Genomic DNA, 8300 nt, shown 5'->3' on the forward strand with positions numbered 1-8300 from the left:
ATGTCTAGGCCACTTGGATCTTATTTTGGTATTTAGCATGAGTTGTTGAAAAACTTTTTATTTTTCTCAATATTTTTTATTAATAGTTTTTATTTCAACAATTGGAATCTTGGAGTTTATCAAACACTAGGTTAATTAACTTTGGTTCATTGTGATGTATATCCAGTTTGTTCCACTGATAGACCTTATTTTTTAATTAATATTCAATATCTTTGATGATTATGATTTTGTAGTATAGTTTGATACTGCTAGATTTCTTTTATCTCCTCCCACTTCCCATTATTTCCCTCAAGATTCTTTATGTTTTGTTCTCTAGATATATATATTATTTTTTTTTCTAGCTTATATAAAATAATCCTTTGGTATGGCAATAGTAAAGAAAATACAATTCAATTGGTATAACAATGAATAAGGAAATTGATTTAGTTAGAATTGTTGCTTTTATTATATTGTCTTAGCCTGTTCATGAGCAATTAATATTTCTTCAGTTATTTAGATTTGCCTTTATTTGTATAAAGAGTGTTTGATAGTTTTATTCCTATAGTTCCCACGCGTTTTTAAAAAAATCCTTACCTTCTGTCTTAGAATCAATATTGTATATTGGTTCCAAGGCAGAAGAGCAGTAAGGGCTAGGCAATGGAGGTTAAGTGACTTGCCCAGCATTACACAGTAGGAAGTGCCTTAGGTCAGATTTTAATCTAGGACCTCCTATCTCTAGGCTTGACTCTCAATCCACTGAGCCACACAGCTGCCCACTCACAACCATGTTTGTTTTATTCAGTAGATTCTCAAGTACTTTGTATATTCTGTAGTTATTTTGTACAGAACGTCTTTTTAAATTTCTTCCTTCAAAGTTTTGTTTGTAATATCCAGAAATATGGATGATTTACATGGGTTTACTTTATATCCTGTGACTGCTGAGTTATTGTTTCAATTAGTTTTTTAGTTGGTTCTCTAGAGTGCGGATATGATAATATTATCTACAAAAATTGATACTTTTGTTTCTGATTTGCCTATGCTTATTACATCAGTTTTCCCCTTGTCTTATTAAAGTTAGCATTTCTAGCACTATATCAAATAATAACAGTGACATTCTTACTTTACTCTTGATCTTAGAAAAAAAACCTTGACTCTAGGTTTTAGATAGTTATTAGTTATGATAATAAGGAAAAATTTGTTTATTCCTATGTCCCACTATTTTGAACAAGAATGACTATTATATCAAAAGTTTTTTGTGTGTGCATATTGGTATATCATGATTTTTGTTGTTCTTGTTATTAATATGGTCAGTTATAGCTCTAATTTTTAACTAAACTTGTATTCCTGATATAACTCCAACCTGACCATAGTATATGGTGTTTGTCATTTGTTGCTATAGTTTCTTCACTAATATTTTATTTATTTATTATATTTTATTTATCGAAATACATTATTGCTATGTAGTTTTTTCTCTGTTTTGAATCTATCTTGTTTAGATATGAAAACCATATTAATATTATAGAATGAATTTGGTCAAACTCCTCTATTTTATTCTAACATGCTCTTATCCCTCATTTCCCCCCATTTGGTTACTCATTTATGGCTTATTCAATTTATTTTTCTATTTCTGGTATTGTTAATAGAGACATTTTATATTTTTGTTAACATTAATTTCATTTATAGTATCAGTTTTATTAGTATATAACTGGGTAAGATGTTTCTAATGATTTCCTTTATTTTAACTTTATTTGTTGTGAATTCAACTTTTTAATTTTTGATATTAGTAATTTGGTTTCCCTCTTTAAAAAATAAAATTAGTCTATGGTTTACTAGTCTATTTTTTAAGCAATTAATTTTATTTATTGATTATTATTATTTTCTTTCAAGTTTGTTAATCTCTCTTTTGATTTTAAAAGTTTCTATTTTGGTGGTTAGTAGGGAATTTAAAATTTTTTGGCTTTCTAGATTTTTAAGAATTGCATACCCAATTCATTAATTAGTTCTTCTTCTTTCTTCATTTTGAGTTTCATTTTGGGGCAATGGCAGGACATTTTCTTTCTTACATCACACTAAAATCATGTTTGACCAGACTTTTAGTAGTAGTGCCCTGTCTCTGAGGGATGCATAAGTGGAGACAACACCATACTATATGGACAACTTTACCTGAATTAAAACTTTTGACAAGGGAACAAATTTTGAACTAATGCATTGAAACAGCGTAGTAACTGTAGAGCTTGCCTCTTAATAGCAACAGCTGCTCAATGCCATGTGAGATTAACAAACTTTTTTTCCTTCTCATTTTTCATATGAGAAATAAGTGTAATATTTTGTATTCCTATTCAACAATCATCAATGATCCATCATATCTTACTTTGCTAAATTCAATTCAGGTCCTTAATTTTCTTCTTATTTATTTTTTGGTTAGATTTTATCTGTGTCTAAAAGGAACAAATTGAGCTTCTCCACTATTATAATTTTTATCTATTTCTCCATGTAGCTCATTTAACTGGTCCTTTATTTAGATGCTATGTCATTTGGTGCGTATGTATTTAGTATAGATATGATTCCATTGTCATTTGACCTTTTTCAGTCATATCTTTCAGCAAAATACATTGTTCTTGTTAACTTCTTTTAATTAAGTCTATTTTTTCATGCATTATTTTCTGAGATTAGGATTGCTACTACTGCCTCTTAACCCTCAATTGAAAGAGAATAGATTTTGCTCTAGCCCTTTATTTTACTCTTTGAGAATCTTTGTTTTAAGTGTTTTACTTGTAAACATTATACCATTGGATTCTGTTTTCTAGCTGCTCTCCTCTTCCATTTAATAGGTGAATTCATCCCTTTCATTTCATAGTTATGATAATTAATTATACTCTTCTCCATCATATTCTCATAGTTTACCTTTTCTTTGTTTCCTGCCTCATCTTTATGAAGAAGAGGGTGATGAAGGAGAAAGAATGTTCTCAGCACCATTGCTCTAGGTTTTGATGAAACCTGCTTCTGTTCACCTGCTCTTCTTTTTTCCTGGGAAAGAGCCCCATTATAGGATATTATCCTTTTTTTCTTTTAAACCCCTTTGAAATCAATCCTCCATAGTTATAGCTTGTTTTTCTTATAACAAAGGAGATGTTCATTATATCATAGGGAAGATAAATGCAAACAACTATGTATAAAGTATATATAGTACAAATTGGAAATAATCAATAGAAGGAGAACACAATAATAAAAATTGGGAAATACTTCCCATAGAAGGTGATATTTTAACTGAGACTTGAAGGAAGCCAAGGAAGTCATGAGGTGGAGGGGAGGGTAGTGAACATTTTACGTATGATGGCTAGCTAATGAGAATGTTTGTATCTTTTCAGAGGAAGAGCAAAGAGGCTACTGTTACTATAGCACAACTTGTGGTGGGATATACAGTGCAAGAAGATTAGAAAAGTATGTATGTGTGTGTTAGATTATGAAAGATTTTGAATACCCAACAAAAGATTTTTTATTTTAAAGGGTGGTGACAATGTAAAAGGAGAGAAGGGGGTGCATTCAAGAGATTTCATAATTGAGAAGCCTTGGCAAAAATTAGATATGAAAAAGAATAAGAATGGCATTTTGATTAAGAATTTGAGGGACAAAGAGAATGGCTTGATGAAAAGTTAACTCATACAAAGTTTTTGAGAGACTGGCCAGCTTACAGGTTTGCAAAACACCCCCAATGAATATAGGAGGCTCTATTAAGATGTTTAACCCAATGACCTATTATGGAAGCTAGGGGGCATAGTGGATAGAGTCCTGAGTCTAGAGTCAAGATCTGAATTGAAATCCAGCCTCAGAGTTTTACTAGTGGTGTGATCCTGGGTAAGTAACTAAACTCTCTCTCTATTTTCTCATCTGTAAGAGGGTGAAATTAATAGCAGTTACTTCTCAGGTTTATTTTAAGGATCAAATGAGATGAATTTATAAAACATTTAGTACAAGTATTTCTTTAGCATCTACTATATGCTAGACTCTGTGCTAAGTGTTTTAAAATATTATCTCATTTGGCCTTCACAACAATTTTGGGAGGTAAGTTCTATTATTCTCATTTTTATAGTTGAAGAAACTAAAGAAGACAGAAGTTAAGTAATACGCCTCAAAGCCAGTAAGTGTCTGAGGCTGGATTTGAATTCAGGCTTTCCTGACACCAGGCCCAGTGATTTATCTATTACCTGCAGTTTTAGTGTGTTGTCACTGAAGTACAGTCAGGTGATGCTTTGCAAATTGTCATTTATGTTATATGTATTCTCAGTGAGTATTTGTTAACTTTTTTTTCCAGTAATATTGAAGGTTGGTTACCTGGGATACAAGGAAAAAAAACTTGTCTTAAAGAACAGATGGTTTGTTTTTATCCTATATAGTTTTTTATTTTATACTATGCAGTTTTTGAAACTTAGCCTGCCTAATTTTTGCAAGGCACTGCAAAAATTTTAGTTCAGGAAAGGAATTTAATTCTATTTTCATCTGTCTGGAGCAATTTTGTGGGGACAAAATCCTTTGCCATGTGCTGTTTTTTTTGTTTTTTTTTGGAGGGAAGCAAGACTTTTGATTGATTAAGAGAATACTGAGCATGGCATTTAATACCTGTGTGAACAACTTGTTACAGAGACTTTGGAGAAATACATGGGGAAAAAGAATCTCCAGTAAGGTGACAAAAAGAAACAGAGTCAGAGAGAGATGGAGAGAGAGACAGAGAGAAAGTCAGAGAGAGTCTTTTGAATTGTAGACTAGAGCTCTTGATGCTGCAGATGTATGTAGAAGTTGGTCCTGTCACTGTTCCTTGATCTTCAGGGTTTGCAATTCTAGAAACTCCTGAGAGCAGATTGCTGATTGCTCTTGGACAAGATCATTTTCTCTCTCTTTCCTAGTTAGAGCAGATCCCATATGAAGATCTCATCTATTCTTATGTATTCTTTGGTATATTCTATTAGAATTTAGTGACTGTAGAAATGCTCTGATTTCTATTTTCCATCAGATTTTCAATCATACAATATTTGAATAAATGTATAAATTGTGTTTAATGTAACAAGTGTTTGGTAGGAAGATGCTAAGCTGTTAACTGAAAGTTTAGGTCTACCTTTCACTCTTTTTTTTTGGTAAAGATGTTTTATTTTACCAATTACATGTAATAATTTCACATAAATTTTCTGAAGTTATATCCTCCCTTCTGTCTCTCTCCCTTCCTGCAGATGGCAAGCAATTTGGTTTGTGTTATACATATATTATTCTGCAAAACATATTTCTATATTATTCATTTTTGTAAGAGGAACCCCCCCCAATAAAAAGCCCAAATAAACTAAAGTGAAAAACAATATGCGTTGATGCGCATTCTGACTCCAACCATTCTTTCTGTGGAGATGGATAGCATTCTTTGTCATAAGTCCTTCAGAATTGTCCTGGATCATCGTATTGCAGAGTTATTACTAAGTTTTTCACAGCTGATCACTTCACAATATTACTGATACTCTGTACTCTGATATCTGCTGGTTCTGCTTATTTCACTCTGCATTAGTTCATGTTAGTCATTTCCACAATACTTCACTTTTAAAAGATCAGACTTAAGACAACCCAAACTGGTACTCCTAGTTTAGATATATTGAGAGGCTGGCAGATAGATATAATTCTAGTCTGACACTCACTCGTCTTGGAAAGAGAAGTTGTTACTGCAGTGATCCTGGATCCTGACTACCTCTTCCCGCAGCTATCATGCTGGTAAGTGCTGCCATAGTCCTTGACTCTTCTCTGTAGAGGTGGGCCAGACCTTGGGTCATGTTTAGTCATGCCACCTTTAAGCTTCCTGGATATATATTTAGATAACCCTTATACATGATCATGACTATTGTTGCTGTTTAGAAAAAAAATATTTAACTTGACTTCCTCTGATGCCTTACAAATAAGTATCATCCAGAGAACAATGGTGAAGTTGATGGTGGATGTGAGCAATTTGCAATGCACTTCAAAGAAGAATAAAAAATGTCATCCATGAATTGTGTATGAGGAAGAATAGATGGTAAGTCACTTAGCAAGAGTGAAGATGAGCAGTCAGAATTCTTCACTGGGACCCTCACAACATCAGGAGAAATTGAAGCAGGCCTGCAGTACATTGGATGGACCTACTTTGGCAAATTTATAGCAGAACATGGATAAAGTCACATAGGAAGCACAGGCATGGATATAATCTTTTGCATCACTGGGGGGAATTCTATATCCATTTGAGTATTTTGTGAACTTCCTAATGCCACAGGTAAGGCAAAGAACAATTTCTTTGAATCCTTTCAACCTTATTCCTGCTAAACAAGTATAAAAGGCTTGTCTTTTACCACTATTATCACTGAATTACCAAACTACCCATAGCATCTGTAATCTTTTATCCATTTAGACCATCTGTCTTCCTGATTACTCTTCTATGAATTCCCTCTGGTTTACCATAATGTATCAGAGACTACAAATGACTCTCATCAGAATGGACTGATGCCTGGTATGAATTCAATAAGACTTCATTTTTATGCAATAACAAGAGAATGGCCACACCCCTTTCGAAATTAGGAAAGAGGCTAAGCTACAAAGTCTTGTAAAATTGCTACTCACTTAATCTCATGAAGGTGCATTCTTGCTTCCTAGATTTCTTTCTCATGCCAAATATATATTCAAAATTAAATTTTCTCCAGGTTTGTTAGTTCTTTTTATGTTATTCCTTAGTGTTTGGGCATAATTGAGCTGATTTGAGCTATAGCTGGCAGATATATTAAGGAAAATCTGGAATGTGTCAAATTGATTGCTTTAACTATGTTTCTTTTCTTTTGGCTAGGCTCATAGATAAATGTGGCCATATTGCTTTCTTGGCAAAGACTCTGACTAAAATTCCAAGTCATGATCAATAGTAGTTCTTTTTTTTTTAATTCTCCACATCAATTCCCTCTGTCCAGAATGACTTCTATTTGAGCTGATTTATTGTCATCAGATAATTTTGACTTAGAAGACTTAAAGAAGGACTAGACTGGCCTATCTCTATCTTCATTCCTACAATTGTTTTCCTTCTATATATGCTTAATCTATGAGTAAGTTTTTCAAAAAACATTTACCTTCTGTCTTAGAATCAATACTGTGTATTAGTCCCAAGGCAAAAAAGTATTAAGGTATAGGCAGTGGGGATTAAGTGACTTTCCCAGAATTACATAGCTAGGAAGCACCTGAGGCCAGATTGATCCAAACATAGGGTCTCCTTTCTCTACACTTGGCTTTAACTTTCAGAGAGACAGTTTTCCTCATTGATTCAGGATAATATTTGGTCTTCCACTTTTGGAGGTACTGAGAAGTAAAAGTGATTTGTCCAGCGTCATACTGTGGAGGAAGGCAGGATTTGAACCTAGGTCTTTCTGGTTCTAAGATGAGTTCACTACTGCATAATACTATCTCTCTTGTTCTTGGAAGGGACCTCAGAGGTCATCTTGTTTATTCCAAATCTGAATAGAAATCACATCTTTAATGATTGCCTAGCATAGCTAGATGATGTAGTAGAAAGAATTCTGGTCATAGAGTCAAAAAGACTCATGTTCCTGAGTTTAAATCTGACCTCAGAAACTTATTAATTGTGTAACCCTAGGTAAATTGCTTACCCCTGTTTGCCTCATTTTTTTTCATCTGTAAAATGAACTGGAAAAAGAAATGGCAAAACATTCTAGTATCCCAAATGGGGTCATGAAGAGTTGAGCAAAACTGAAAATGACTGAATAACAATGATCTCCTATCTTTTATTTAAAGACCTTGGAGATGAGGAGTTCATTCTCTCCTTATTAGTTCTTTTTTTTCTCCTGTGCTTATCTGGTTATATAATTCTTGCCAACTTTTTTTCCTCTCAGAGCTTGTAACATGGATTCTCTTTTTCCATTGTGCTCACTCACAGAATGATACCAATTATTGCAGAGTTCAGAAAGGTCATTGACCCGGTAAGGAACTCATGACAGCCTTGATTTTTCAGTCCACAACTGATCTATAACCTCCCTGTGTATTAGAGGGGTCAGGAACCAAAGTTAGAAAGGTCTGAGAAGAGAGGGGACAGATAAAAGAAAGCACTACTTCCTCTTTTAGGTAGGACTACACAAGGGAAGGGGAGAAGTTTTGACCAAAGTCTAGAGCTGAGAGGTAAGGAGGAAATCCCCTTATTAGTCTCTGATTTCTGTTTTTTCCCTTGATAGAGAATATCCTGATTCCCATAGCACATTAGATGAAAAAGAAAGATCAGTCTCTTCTAAATAATAAGGTCTGTTTATTCTTTGGAGTATATAGGA

This window comes from Monodelphis domestica, chromosome 1 (assembly GCF_027887165.1).
Source record: "Monodelphis domestica isolate mMonDom1 chromosome 1, mMonDom1.pri, whole genome shotgun sequence".
In the NCBI taxonomy this organism is placed as follows: domain Eukaryota; kingdom Metazoa; phylum Chordata; class Mammalia; order Didelphimorphia; family Didelphidae; genus Monodelphis; species Monodelphis domestica.